This window comes from Corvus hawaiiensis, chromosome 4 (assembly GCF_020740725.1).
Source record: "Corvus hawaiiensis isolate bCorHaw1 chromosome 4, bCorHaw1.pri.cur, whole genome shotgun sequence".
Classification (NCBI taxonomy): Eukaryota; Metazoa; Chordata; class Aves; order Passeriformes; family Corvidae; genus Corvus; species Corvus hawaiiensis.
In genome coordinates this window covers 53893431-53909649 of record NC_063216.1, presented here as the reverse complement: position 1 = coordinate 53909649, position 16219 = coordinate 53893431, and the positions used below count along the sequence as shown (strand labels likewise).

The window sequence follows — 16219 nt, the reverse complement described above, 5'->3', positions numbered from 1 at the left end:
ACAACACTGTTACATCTAACCTTTCTTCTTTTCCTGGCTTCACCATATTCATACAGTAGCCTTCCAACCAGTGCCTTAGCTCCTTGGAAAAAGGTGAAGTTAAATCGGAATAAAGGAATTTTCCTTTCTTATTACCCAGTGAAGACAGTCACAGTGAAACACATACCAGAACAGTCTTGTTTTACACTACTTTGAACTAGGTTAAAAAGGTCTGTGCTTCCTCCCAGAGGGTAAAACTTTAAAAAACTTGTTATAAACATAGTTTCAGAACTAATTACTGTCACCATCATTAACTCCTCTGGAAGAGCTTCTTTTTCTTTCCTTCCAGAGGCATCAATACATTAAGAAGGATACACCAATATTATGGAGTGTATAGGTATATCTGAATATCTCATAATACCTTAGCAGTTACTACAGATGGCATATAGGGAAACAGTATATATTTATTTCAGCAATACGTATTTGTATTTACATTTTTTTTCTACTTACTGGGGTACGTAAAAGCAATTTGGCCTGGTTCTTATTATAATTAGTTTGTTGCACCCTGTTGAAATCTGCATCTTAAAAATTTAGTACCAGGTCCAACTGACCATATTTTGCAATTTATATGCTAAAATATTGCCTAAAAATTTTGAATTTGAAAAGTTCTGGGAATATTCCCAGAAGATTTTATACCTTGTAGAAAATGTAAAATATGAACTACTGCAACACTCAACATATAGATTAATTCTCTGTTGCAATAGCAATTATGAAAAATCCGAAATAACTGTGACTGGCTTGCTAAGCTCTGATCTTAGGCTAATTCCTCCAAGATCTCCTTTTCCACATCTGTCTAAGTTAAAAAGACCTGACAGCCTCTTGTACATGATTCACTGAAGATAGCTGTGAAGGTCTGGAGCAAAGCAAGGTGTTCAATGTAGGCATGCCAAGTGGCAGTATACCCACTGACAGTGTGGTGTCACAGGCTGGTTCAGCCTATTAGCACAAAAAGCAGTTGAACTCACAGTCCTTGACATCATGGAATATTCCTGGTTATCAAAGGAATAAAGACTGTCCCAGTTTCAAGAAACTAGGAATATCCAAACTCAGGTATTCTTTACTATTTATTATAGTATATTGGCCTTTTAAAATTTTACTTTTTACAAGAAATAGTCTAAAAATTTTTTCAAAAAAAATTAGCTTAATTATCATACTCCTAATATAGATGATGTAATGGAACTGTACGGTGTAAGTTAACTCCACAGTTCAAGAGACCTTGGTGAGAGAACCATGGTTTCACTTATTTTCAAGGCAGAAGCTGAAAAAGCATGTAGGGAAACCCTAAATGAATCAGATATTCTCTGCTATCTAGTCATAACACAAGCAGTCATACATCCCAGTGAATTGGGGAAAGCAGAGACCAGCTATTTGAACTTGCATTGGTAAGAAGGAACAGCAATTCCAGAAAAAAAGAAAGTTGCAAAAAAAATACTCTTAGATTTGTGATGCTTGACCTGTACTCACCTGCTTCTTCGAAGCCTCAAAAAGACCTTTTAACTTCAACCTTGAACTGAAGTGATGTCCAAAATCAATTCTAGTACCACCATCCTGACAAAACAGAGAGAAATGTTTACAGCTATTTAGACATCATTTAAAAAAAACCAACGCAGAATCTGGCCTTATCACTCCCTCTAATTTGTTCCAGATGTGCATATGCTGATTCACAAGTAATCTGAAAGAAAAGGAGCTGTAATTTTAAATTTTTTGATTTTGACATAAAGCTGGTTGAAAGACATAGCAAGTTAAAAGATTCTCTTAACAAGTAGTAAGCTTAAATGTAGTCCACAAAGAAATATAATTGTTCACCTAAGTTTCTTCCTTGCAGTAGAGTGACAGCTATGGCATCACTCAAATTCTAGTCTTATATTTTTATTCTATTTTTATTATTATACTACCCAAGGGCAAACAAAAGGAAGGCTTCCCTGAAGTAGTTTGTTCCATACAGAGAACTGCACACAATATCACTACCAGTAAGTTCACAGGGTCATCTGAAGGAAGGAACAGAAGCTGGGAGACAGCATGCCAATAAAATTTAAATCTATATGTATGTTAGGAAGGACAAAAGGACAAGCAAAAAGAAAAAAAAAGCAGCACTGAAGCTGAGACTGGAAGACTGCAATGAAGAGAGAAGGCTGGACAAGACAGAAGAAATAAAGAACACGCAGGTCCATAGAATATTTAGATTACATCTATGTCTGAGCACATTTCTCTTTTCTGAAATCAATTGGCAGAGATAATCCTACATCTATGCTGGCATAGTCACATATGCTCTGAAACAGAGGGGCTGCATAAAAATTGTCTAAATGGAGGTGGTCAAATAAATGTCTGGGAATTTTCTGGAATAATGTTGGTTTTTAAAGACTTTAACTGTGTCAGAGACCTGGAAATATTCCCAGGCATTGTTTAATTTACTAATATAGACACAGACTTAATGCCTGAAACTCTGCTACCTCTGAAGTAGGTCCTACCAGCCTCTCAATGGTGCCTCTTGGCAATTCTCTCTTGCTGACAAGGTCAGACAGAAGCAGGCTGAAGAGTAAAATGAATGTAGAATTTTATAAAGAAAAGACTGCTTTCCCACAGTTTAAGAAAAAAAATCTGTGTTCCAACTGGCATTATTAATACACACTTTGTTACAAGATGTTTGGACATTTAAAAGAGCTGCAGTTCTAACTTGTTCCTTTGTTTGTAGAGTGTAACAAAACCTGCTGGGAAGGTCGAAGTTCCTAGAAAACTGAAAGCTACCTGGCAGCTTCTGTAGTAGTGCAAGTGAAGAAGGGAGAGCAAAGAATGACAGGCTGAAGGAATAAACACTACATGAAACCCCTGCACAGTAGGACAGCACTGGGAAATGAGAAGGATATCTTATGAGCTTAATACAAAGCAAAAAAAGGTAAGAAAATGTTAAAAACAGGTAAGGATCCTAAGGCAAATATGAGGAGGTGAAGGTGGGTGTCAATTCTTAAAAGTTGTTGGAAAGTAAAATATGTGTCAATGAAACTTTGCTTGATGGTCATGTGGTCACCCTGGATCCACAATGTAAATGTCCAACCGAGTGAATAGCATCTCACTGTCCTATTTCCCATTAAAAGGTTGCAGTTTTGCCTCTAAATAGCTATGCCTCTAAGTCTTTGAAGTTTCCTGTGCACCTAAATTCTAGACAGAAATACACATTAAAGTTATTTCTTCAACACTAGATTTTGTTGACAGATAATATGTAAGCCTCAAACGTGAATATTCTGTATTTCTTTTTTCCTATAATCCATTACACCAAAATACTTTCAAGTCATCAGTTTTCTTAGGTTGGATTATATTAAACATCACATCTTGCTTCACCTCGTAAAGCCAAGACAATCACAGTTATTATATATGAAATCTTATATCAAAACATGACCCATTTTGTTGAGATATAGCCTTTTTAGATGAAATTGTCCATTTTAACATTTTTTGGTAATTAGTCTTAATATGAAAACAACCATTAATCTCGATGATTATAATTTTATCTTTGGTCTATTTCTGGATTCCTATACTTTTTCAGAAAACAGTAAGAAATATTTAAAGTGGTGAGGATGGCACAAAGTAGGTGTGACAGATATGTCACAGGCAAACAGCAGGTCTTAATCTATCAATTCTCTTCTTAACGGTACAAATTTTCATTTTTAGAAACTTATCTATTGACCTATGTTTCATTTATGCTACATTTCAGTGTGGTTTACCTGATGAAGGCAGCTGACTCTTAAAGAATGGTATTACTTCTGTTATAAACATTGATTTGTTTTGATTTTTGTTAGCATCCTAAAACCTGGATCTGAGTCATTTCAGTTATTCCAGTTTAAGACCAACATTTCTCTACCGTCTCTCCACCTGAGCTAGCAGATTCCATCCCTTGGGCCTTAGCAGCTAGATCTTTAATTGTTTACCTATGCCCTACTGACAGTGCTTAAAGAGATGTATTTCCCATTCTTCTATATCTAACAATCCTATCTGAACCTTAAAAATTTACAAATTTACAGACCTTGTTTACCAAAACTTTAAAAGCATCCTGACAGAATGTTAATTGTCATAATTGTGTCAAAAACCCCTAGAATATTTAATTCAAAATGAAAGTCAAATTCATTCCTGGATGAAGACCTTCCTTAGAAACTTGACTTAAAAAATACAATGTCCATACACTGCAAACTACTTCTTTAACTCATTCATTTACTTGCCACAATCACCTCTTAGCTTATTCCACATTTAGATCACAAATCATTAGGATAAGTTTACCTGTTAGATGTTTGCACACTGCCTCTAAGACAACATTTTGATTTGAGACTACATGCTCTTATTCATTATCCTGCCTTATTGGTGGCCTTTGGTATTTTTTAAAATGTAAATAACCCCACCAAAGTGCACCACAGCGCTTAAGCAGTTCTAGTATTTGATAGATCAAGTTGCCATGATGTGTCACTATTTCAGGTAAGACATGCTTGTTCAGATTTCTTCTATAGTAAAAATGGTTCAAACTGCATTAGAGCTTGAAATGGGTATTTGTATAAAATATTCTAATGAAGCACCACTCATCAAAGCATTCAAGAAGATTTTAGAACCTGGTTGAGGGCCATCTATATAAGTTATTATTAGGTACGCTTGTTTTGAGTCAGACAGATTGAGCCGAAGACACCACTGGTTTCACTAAAGCAAAAATTACTTGCTAGAGAGACTGACTAGTATTTTAAAGACATAAGCATTCACTGGTATCTGTAGCTTCCACCTTTTTATCATATAGGACTCACACAATTAAAAACAAAACTCTTAATTCATAACAGGACTTCTGAGCAAGCCTTAAATTGCACTATGTCAATGGGATGTCCTGAATTTTATTTGAAAATACATCACTTACATACAATCGATATCTTGTAAAAGTATGAAAAAAAAGTGTAAATCTATTAAATAGTCAGACTATGTATTTTAAAATATATTTTAACTACTTCAATACAGTAACTCACAGTAGAAAAAAAAGATTTTTAAAGAATATTATATAAATTGCAGAACTGCAAATAGTAAAGAAACACCCCTTTTCTTCCTGATTCCAGTAATTCACATTTCTGTGATAGAAAGATACTCAGAAGTTCATAACCAGATGAGCACTACTGAATGCCATTATAATTAACAAGAACATACAAAATGAATTAGAAGTTACGTTTATAATCAGTCCAAAGTTAAATGATACAATGAAAAGACCTTCATACTACTGTGATCTCTCAGCTAATTTTTACATACTATTTCACATTGGTACTTAGACAAATGAAGGCTGGATTACATTATCAGTGGTTCCCAACAGAAGTTCTGTGGCAGTAGGAGAAGCATGTATTTTTTTCATGTGGCACAGAGAAAATAATGAATTCCTGAATGATTCTTGAGCTGTCAAGCTTCCCCAACTACATAGTTTCCAAATTTTTCAATGCTATGTACTTATAAAGGTTCACATAATATTCTACACCACAAAAATTATTCTTGAAGTTTTACACCATGGAATTTACTGTGAAAAACACCCATACTCCATTAATCCAGAAAACATGTAACTGTGTAAAGAAGTAAGTGAAGGATAATAATAAAATTTACAAAAAATCATTAAAAATTTAATATTAAACACCTTGGAAATTGCCCAGTGACAGAAAAAATGTCCATATGGACTAAATGCATCATCTACTTCCAGTATGTCCCATCCACTGTGTAACTGATGCACAGGTTACATATAATTCCTCTTGGGGAAGAGGGGCTGGGGGGGATGCTGTTCCACTTAGGTCTTACTTGTCCTGAAGACTAATAGGACACTGATTACCTGTACTTAGCAAAGCACTCTGGAGAAAATGGAGACAGTACCAATGAATGGGAAGCCTGGAGTGATGGAAAAATCATCCCTCAGTCTTTTCTTCCAAAATCTCCACAGCAACATTGTCTGAATAGTTGGATATACAGACTAAACCATCCCCGAGGCAGGTCTAACTTGCTTGACTTGCCCCTACATGATAGATAACCTGTGCTGACACTAATCTTATAAGTATGCACGATACCAATATCATATTTATAGAGATTTCTGAACACTTTATCCAATGTGCACAGATACCATACCTTACTTTATCCTCAGGCATGTCTGTCTTTCTTCTGAAAACATAATTTATTGGAAGACAACTCAGAGAAAAACCTCTTTCCACTTGTTGAATTTTCTTATTATAATAAACTGCAATAGTCTACACTAATTGGGGAACAAGAATATAAACAACGATGAAAGCAATTAACTATTCTTAAACAGTTTGTTCTACAATACCACTAATAAAATGGCACTGCAGTCTTGTGAATTCCTTCCAGAATTACTATGTGTTTCTCCCTTTTTCTCCTCTGATGTGATTAGAAGGAATTCAGAAATACTATCAGATGAGAATGTAGAACAGCTTTAAAAGGTAGTATTTCATAAGTGCACGTATATGGTGATCCCCCTGAGTTGTCTCACATATCTAGTTTGTTCCTGTAAGGAGATGTATGTATAGATTTATAACCTAGTAACGACACATGAAGTCAAAATGCACCTGACCCTTCTGCTATGCTGCACCATATCACAGACTCTCCCACTCACAGAGTGGCTGATGAGTAGCAACTGCATAAAGCACCTGAATTTAGACTGGGTCACTTAGTACATTAGACAGATGCACCTCCAAAACTTTCAAAAAAGGTGACTCCAGTTCCCGGTTTCTCTAGGCAACCGTTTCTGTTCCATAATTATCCTTCTACTGAAAATCTTTTCCTTTATATTGAATCAAAACCTTCACACATAAGAGTCCCATCCATTCCAACTGCTCCTTCACAAAAAGGGCAACCCTCCTACTCCTTTTCTGCCTGAGCTTTTGTTGAGCCATCCATCACTAAACCTCAACTTTGTAGTTGTTCTGCCACTTGGCAGTTTAATCCAGTGATATCACCATTCTGGATCTGCATGCGGAACTCTAGCTCCTCCTGTTTCTTTCCCACCCACAAGAATCTCATCTAAATAAATATATTGAAAACTCACTAAAACCAACAACAAAACATAGAAAATTAAAGAGTCACACAATTTTCAGGGAGAAAAAGGAACACCAAACAGCGTGAAGTCCACACCTACAAACAATGCAGAACAGAAAACCTAACACAGACTCCTCAAGCTCCTAAAGACCAAAAGAAAACAGACAAAAAAAGTTATAAGTAACTCAAGCTAATTGTGAAAAAAAAATTAAGATAAAAAAAAAAAAAAAACCAAAACCACAAAACAAGCAAACAAAAAGAGGTTCCAAGATAATCTACCTGGGCAGGCTCAATCTCCTGCCAAAAATTCCACCATAAAAATAAAGACAGGAAGTTGTCCCACCAATTGCTGTCATCTCCATTATCTGACTGTTGGCAGCATCTCAAAGTATGTGTTTTCTACTTCGGGTGAACAGCAGGTAACTCCCCCATCAGCACAGATCTTCCTTGGGGCTTCCATAGCCCTAACACATTGTCAGTTTGGGCACCCCAAGAACTGCTCACATTGCTTAGGAGGTTGGTTCAATACTGATATGACCACCACAGTTAGCTACAGATAATTGCCACAAACTAAATGTCCATAAGATGACTGGATCCTTGCAGAGGTCCCTATCCTAAACCCAAAATTTGACATGATTTAATTGTGTCTTTAGCAAACAAGAACAGAATTAGAACAGAACTGTATCCTTGATTTCTTCTCAAGGACCCTGCCTGGTGACCGGAGTAATAGGTCTCTCTAGAGGATGCTGATCACACTTGCCCATCCTCTGCTTCTTGATTTCTTATTCAGAGCTACATCGGTCTGAGGAGGGAAAATTCTTACACATAGGCCAGTCCTCCTTACAGGCACAGCACATCTTCAGCTATGCTGTATTTTGATATGGACCACTTCAGATTACTGGGCAAGCTCAAGGATTCCTTTTTTTTTTTTCCACTCATTAGAGAATGACTCCTCTTGGTTATGAGTTTGTGCCAGTTTGGACAAACCTGGAGGAAAAATATCCTCTGATAGAAGGCAGGCCACAACCACCCCTCCCCACCAGGTTCAGCAAAAAAAAGAAATTTTCCTTGGAGGAAAGTGAAAGAGATAAAAACTATTTATTTAACAAACACACAGGAAAAGGATAATAATGCTGAATAATAAAACCTGTCGCTGTGGAGAGAAACCTGGGAAGATTTCAGAGCCCTTTGGTAGGTGTGGTCTCTCACCTCCTCCTCAGAGTTGGGTCATGGGCCCACCTCCAGAGCCTCGGTGGAAAATTCTCCTGATGTGCTCTGATGTTGAAACAGTCCAGAGAAGAAGGGAAAAAAACGAAGTCCAAGGAAGACAAGTTCAACTCTCCGCCTCCCTCCGGAGAAAAGGAGCCGAAAGCTGGCTGAAAAGCATGAAGGGTGCTTCCTCCACTCTTGCTGCTGCAGAAGCAGAGGACTGTGTACCTGTGTCCTTGAACAACTGCTTTGAAAAGTTCGCTTGATTTTTTCCTCTCCCCCCTCTCAGGCTCAGTTTAAAGGCACAGAAAGGCACAAAGTTAATTTCTGGGCATAGAGCAGCAATAGGGGATACACATCATAAAGCCACCCCAAGACACAGATCCATCTGGCAGTTAGCATTCCATCATGTTAAACAACCCAGAGACTCCCTTTCAGCAATGGCCAAGGTAGATGACATCAAGAAAGACATAGGATATAAATATGACCCATGCTCTGGACCAATACCTAAAGACACCTAAGAAACAGAGCACCTTTCATAACACTGAAAAATGTCCCTGTAAGTATGGCAGATAAATATTAGGGCTGCTGGAAATTTCTGCCTGTCTTGTACAAGCACAGGCCATATCAGGGTATGACTCAAAGTAAATTTCTAGCCACAGTCAATAACTGCTTTGATGTAGATTGGAATCTATGCCCTTGAAGGGGCAACAAAAGCCAAAAAAACTCTACCACCATTTCAAAGAGGGTCACTGAATAAAAATGAGTAAGCTTGTTACAAGGAAGTAAAAAGAATCAGCTACAAAAGTCACATTTTTACAGGTGGCACAGAGACTGATTAAAGACACCTTTTGCAAGCTCAGAAGAAATGCATACAACCCATCAAAAAAGACTGAGAAAATCCAGGGAAGGGAGCTATCGTGAACAAATGGGATGAAGGAGGCTACTAGAAAGAAAATGGCATCCTTGTAAAAGCTACAAGTTGCGTCCAAGTGAGGAAAACAGAAAGGATTGTAATCTTTGGGAGGCTTAAACATAAAACACAGTCCAGGGTCAGAGGGCTGCAGGGACCAGCAGCTCCCTATGGGCTGGAGGCCAGAAGTTGTGGGGGCTGTCCATGGGCAGAGCAGGACCTGGCTGCCCTTGGGTACGGAGAATGGCAGTCCAAGGGGAAGCTGGGGGCAGCCCTGGCCCACAGCACACCAGGCACCTCAGTGGGGACAGGCCAAGGCTGAGGTCAGAGTCAAGCTTAGTGAAGAGCCTCCCACAGACAGCCACCTAGGGGCTTCTGCTGAGGCTGGCAGAAAGCAAGGGCCACTAAAAAGCTGGGGTTTCATCCACACCGGAGATGACTGGAGAAGTTACTAGGCCAGACATCCTCCTCAGAGAGATACGTGAGAGGATCTGTCTTAAACTGAAGTGCCATTAGAGAACATGAGAACAAAAAGACAAACTGAGCTCTAACAGATTATTACATTGGAGTATATCCCATCAACAACTCTAAAGGAACTTGAGTACGAAACAGCTGAACTTAAAATAGAAAAATTTGCCTGCTTCAAATTGTCCTTAAATCAAAGGAAGGTGGCAAATATTAAATCAATCCTAAAAAATCTAGAGAAGGTCCAGAACGCTGCAGATCAGCACACATGGTGTTCACACTAGGCAATTTCCTACAGGCTACAATAGAGTTTATGTGCACGTCAATATAAACAACATGTTGGGAAGGAGTCAACATTCCAGTATGAAAAAGGACATGCCTTGGACGATCTCAGTTATTTTGAGAAGTCAGTGAGAAAATGGACAAATGAGATCCACTTGTAAGTCATGTATTTCCAAAAATCACTTTATAAGCTCTCTTACCCGAAGTCTCTAAAAGAAACTAAACTGCATGGGAGAAAAAAATAAAAAAAAGGAGGTCTTTTCACTGCTAAAAATTTAAAAGAGAGGATATTAGGAAGAAGAATAAATGACAGTTTGCAGTATTTCCTAGAAGGATACCATAGAATCATTATTAAGGTTAGAAAAGATCTCCAAGTCCAACTTTTGTCCAAACACTACCATGCCAACTAAACCACAGCACTAAGTGCCATGTCCAGTCATTTCCTGAACACCTCAGGGATGGTGACTCCATCACTTCCCTAGACAGCTCATTCCAAATCTTGGACATCCTTTCCATGAAGAAATTCTTCCTGACGTCCAACCTGACATTCCCCTGGTGAATCCTGAGGAAATTTCCTCTTGTCCTGTCGCTGGTTCCCTGGGAAAAGAGACCAACCCCCACCTGGCCACAACCTCCTTTCAGGTAGCTGTTAGAGTGGTCAGGCATTGGAGTAAGTGTCCCAAGGGAGGTGCCTAACTCATCACACATGGAAAGACATCGCGGTCTGGTGCTGGGTGACGTGGTTTAGTGGTTTAGGGGTTACAGTGGTAGTGCTGGATGGACGGTTGCACTGGACAATCTTAAAGATCTCTTCCAACTGTATCATTCTATGATTCTATGAAATCTGAATTCAGTTTTTGAAAATAAAATGTATGCAGGACCCAAATGTTGCCTGCAACTTTTGGAAACTGCCTCACATACCTGCAGAACTTCAATACAACTCTTCACACTCAGTAGGATTCTGTAGGTGATCCCACAGTATATACAAAGGTAGTATCTTCAAGAATTATTTTGAATTACCTTTTGGACAATACTGTTAAAGCAGCAAATCATCTTACTCTAGTGATTTAAACAAAATAGTAAAAGCCAAAGAGAGAGGGATCAAATCTTTCATTTTCCTAAGATAATAAAGTGTGTTTGTTCATAAAGAAGCAAAGCTGGAGAGGGACTTTTTACAAGGGCATGTAGTGATAGGTCAAGAGGCAATGGCTTTAAACTGAAAGAAGGCAGATTTACGTTACTTAGAAAGAATAAATTCTTTACTGCAAGAGGGGCGAGACACTGAATCAGGTTGCCCAGAGACTTGTGGATGCCCTGTCCCTGGAAATATTCAAAGCCAGGTTTGATGGTACTTTAAGCAACTTGGTCTAGTGAAAGGTGTCCCTGCCCACGGCAGGGGGGTTGGAACTAGAGGATCTTCAAGGTCCTTTCTTACCCAAACCATTCTAAAATTCTATGCAGTGTCTATGAATGAGTTTAACCTCTTTAACAGATTGAAAAAAACCACCAGTTTTCTAACAAATTAAGGGTTCAGGTTAATTTAGGCATTTGTACTAGTTTCAATTCTGCATTAACTTTCATAATAAATGAGAAGATTCTCGTAACAACCTCCTGCATGGTGTGATGCACGTGTTGCTCATAAAACATAAAACATTTATCTGACACATACAAATCAAAACATAATGGGAATGTAGATAGCTTTTATATTTTAAAAGCAGTAAATTTTCTTGGACATTTTCTATTTTTATGCTTATCTTGTGACTTTCTTCAACCCATCAATTTTACATGAATAAAATGACCCTCTTAGAAAAACCTTCAGGCATATAAACTCAATATCAAATAAATACAGTAAAATAATGATAAGCTAAACTATGTAGCTTTGCTTTCCAAAATATTAACATGTATTTTCTTTTAAAGAAGAATGATTGAAATGCATAGGGTAAGAGAATCCTGGCAAATAAGAACTTTTACTTCAAAAAGGTACCATGTGATTACTTTTGCCAGGAATGTCAATTGCTTTGGCTGATGCAGAGCCAACAAACTTTAATTTATGACAATTGACTTCATAGTACCCTGTGGAAATTTCTGTCAGAGACATGGCTGCTTCCAGCCACTCCAAGCCACCCACTGCAGGGTGGTGCCTCACATGGAAGAGGTTTAGGAAAGGGCAAAACCACCACACAGGCAGAGAAGGATTGGTGGGGGCAAAGTGTGAGAAACAGCTTCAGAACACCCATGAAGGTCAGTGAACAAGAAGGTGAGCTGGTGCTGCTTGAAGAAAGCAATGCTTTCATTATTTCTCACTACCCAAATGTATTTTAATTGGAAATAAATTGGATCCATTTTTCCCAGGTCAGACCTGTTTTGCCTGTAACAGTAACTGGTAAGCAATCTCCCGTGTCTTAATCATAACCCGTGAACTTTCTGGCATACTATTTTCTCCCTCCTGCCCTGTTGCGGAGGGAAGCAACCAAGCAGCTGGCCATAGCCAGCCCCTAACTCTCCTACTGACGCCAGAGAATCACAGCACTGGACATTTTGCAAATACTTTGAAGGATGTTCATGTACTATAACACTGTAAAAACTGCACATATTCCGGAAACTGATAGCTCTAAAGCTGTGAAATTAAAAAAGCAGCAATTTAATGTAAAATTTTCTACTGAGATATCTATGGACCACAATATAACTTCTTCAGAAGTCTTTCCCACATCACTGCAATATACATAACAGCATCCCAAGAAAAAAATTTTTAAAACTTCTAACTCAAACAGGTCAGAAATTACATGCTCACAGCTTGCTTCTGTAAGGAACACAAATATTGTCACAATCACTGAAACTTTTCTCCAAAAAAGACTATGTTACGCATAATTTACCTTGATCCCATTGCAACAAACAGAAACTGATACAAGCAATAAACCTTTTTAGTAAAAGAAACATAATTTTCTTGTTTCACAAGCAAATTTAATGAAAGAAATGTGTCTGTTCAAACTGAAAGGAAAACAGAAGTCAAGTGCCAAAAGCAAGAGGACAATAAGAGCAAGCTGTGGAAGCCAGGATAAGTGATGGTGGAAGGGGAAAAGAAGAAAAGAACAAGTAAGAGAACTGGCAGACAAGCATGTCACTTCTGGGTGTTGTGTTGTGGGTTCTAAATTTTAACTACATTGGGATAGCTCCAGGTGCACATATGACCATGTAAGCACAAGGAAAAAGGTATAATTCCAGTAAATGAAAAAGATCAAGTAAGCTCATATTTAATGGCCTTAGATGATCTGTCACACCACAGCAGATGCACTTCAGATGTTACTCAGCAGTAGCTTTTCCACCTGCCCCTTTTCCTGAGTCTTGTGCATAGATTAACAGGATAAACACAAGCAGCTGAAGAGTTGAGTAGTGAAAGCAGAAGAGAGGAAAAACTAACGAAAGACAGATGAAGGAGAAAAAGACAAAAAAAATTAATGGGAAAAATGAAAGAATAAACAGTGGAATTGCAAAAATGTGTGTGAAAACAAGCACCAATATGTTGGTGTCAAAGGTAAAGTAAAAGAGATTAAAGTCATGCATTACTGATGTCAAGAAGCATTTATTTAAAAATGATCTTGCTGCCCTGAACTGTAACACAAAAAGGACCCTTTTGAAAACTGCCTGCCAGCAGTCTCAGAGAGGCCTTGTGTTGTGTATTGCCTGTGGGAAATTTAAACTGTCCTTGATTTAAAGCAATTGAAACTTTTCAGTGAAATACAAAAAATAAATTTAATTTCATGTGATGTTACCATTAAACACTATACCGTAAGAGGTCCTTTCATAAATGTGACTACATGAAAAAAAATTTCCAGGGTAGATCAGGATTGATGTAACTAGGCTACAATTCAACAGCAAAATTCCCACTGATTTTAGCAGAACAGATTTAAAACCAGAACTGAACACTTTTGAAATTCCTTTATTTATGGATTCCACAGATGGAATTCATGCAATGCTGTCATATCTATGACTCCACCTTGTCCCCACACTTTCCGGTAGATATGTTATGAGGAGAAATAGATATAAAACTGGGATCCTTTCATCTTCTCTGACTCAGCGTTCTCTTGACTCTACTGGTTTTAATAAAACTCTTTGCCTGAGACAAACAAACAATATCTGGCCCCTCATTTATTCAAAGTACTTTGTAGGAGTCTTTCTATAGATTCAATAAACCCAATAAAAACAGAATAATTTATTACATTGCAAAGAATAAAAAATATCTTTCCTCTTGGTAACTCCTCAGACATGTCAGGCTCTACTGAGTTGCTCACAGAGTGTCCAAGGTAATCCTATCTGCCCTACAGCTGTCACTTCAGAAGGGTGCAGGTGTCCTGTGTCATATCTGACAGATGACCTCTCAGGTTATCTCAGATTTGCAGGACACATAATCAAGCCCACCCTGTCAAGTATAAAGCTACTGGGCTACTTCTGGCAGATTTACATTATTTTTGCAAGGCTTCAGTAGTGGGCAATTACAGCAACATGTAAATCTGTTCAAGTAAATTCTTACATTTGGAAGCTCTTCTAATGTTTAGCCAAAGAATTCCATACTTACCCTTGCTCTTTTTGCATCTCATCCACCTTACTTTTAGCATGAATTTATAAACCACTTTCCTGCTGCCAAACTCTCCATATGATTTATTAAAATTTTAGCCCAACAAATTAATGCAAAATACATGCTAATGCTAATTAATACTGATTGCAAAGCAAACACTCGAATTCCTCTGCTAATTCCAACTTTACTTTTTCATGAGCCAGACAGGTATTGAAACAGAGTTCACGGACACACAGTGAAACATATATATATATTTGCAAGATATTTTTAATCTCTTTCATTGCTGAAGTCAATAAACTGACCAAATTCCAATGGGTAATTGTACTTCTTCTCTTTCAATCACCGAAATGTAAAATTGAGGGATTTTGGTTGGTATTAAGTGTTAATTCCAACACAAGTTTATGTTTAGTGTTCTACACCTCTATGTTATATGTGAAGAAAATAACAAAGCAACAGATGACTTGAACTGCTTGACTAATTTTGGTGAAAATACAGTACTGCTGTTTCATTTAACAGCTAAGTAATCAATTCCAAAATTTACAGAGATGTCAGGTATAAATGATTTTTTTAATACCTTTCCTTAAAAAAATTTAATCCAAGTGGAATATATATTTTCTACTGTTTTCATATTTCTCTGCCCTACTTTATCATCACTGCTTAGATAGAATGGAAATACCCACCAGCTGCAAATAACATAAAAACCTTGGATGGCAAATACATCTGATGGACTACTCATTGCCACTTACACATTAGTAATTTCAGCATTTATCACTTATTGAATTCTAAAGTATGTTTATGCACACAAATTGTTTATGCACCCGAGTTTTACAAACCCTGACACAAGTCAGAAATATTTGCACACAGGAATTTCTGAGATAAGTTTTGCTGTTATGATTCATAACATTTTTCCATTTCTAACTGCCATTACAACTCTGCAATTAGAAGAGCAATCAAATAATATACTGACAAAAATCAGCAGCTGCCATCATGCTCTTCATGACAGAAATATTTTGCTGTTCATTGAAATAACCATCATCATCAGATGTATTCTGGAACCATGTGTAGTCTCTCTGAACAAGAGGCAACTGAAAGATATATGGAGATGATGTAACAAACCAATTTAAGTTAAAAGAAATAATACAGTTGCCATAACACAATGAGAAGCAACTAACTTAGTACTATTAGAATTTCTGAATACATGTTTTCCACCAGAGTATTCTACAGTAAATCTACAAGTGCCTTCTGGGCAGTGCATAACCATAAACAGGAACTCAGGATAAGTCTTCAGTGAAACCTTTGCCTCCAGGAGATGTAGATGGGACTGGGGGAGCAGTAGAGATTCACCACTGTCAGAGAGGGCAGGATGGGGCTCCTGTCAGTAATAGGTATCTCCTATCTTCCAGATGCAATTCCAGATGCACGAAATAAGTCAAATGTGATGGTATGATCAAATTTCTAATGAAAGCAGAACTTTGCTTCTTTTTTTAAAAACATTTATAAACTTCAGTTACAGAGATGAGAAAAATCAACTAACCATTTGAAACATGGTGAGCCAAATGGCTCCTGCCTCCCATCAGTCACAGATCACCCGGCCTCACCTCAAGAACACAGCCTGACTGCAACGTTTTCTGTAACACCAACATCTTTTGCCATTTTACACAAGGATATTTGTTTTGTGGACTCCTGTAGCATTCACTATG

General features: G+C 37.7%; 1 protein-coding gene across 1 annotated transcript in view; it reads right to left on the bottom strand.

The window, feature by feature from the left end:
* The window catches only part of FOXP2 (forkhead box P2), a 413000-nt gene that overhangs the window by 286705 nt on the left and 110076 nt on the right, over positions 1 to 16219 (bottom strand). The window contains exon 3 of the mRNA XM_048301832.1: positions 1504 to 1587. The gene's annotated coding sequence lies outside the window, so the exon portion shown is untranslated. The remainder of the gene's footprint in view (positions 1 to 1503; positions 1588 to 16219) is intronic.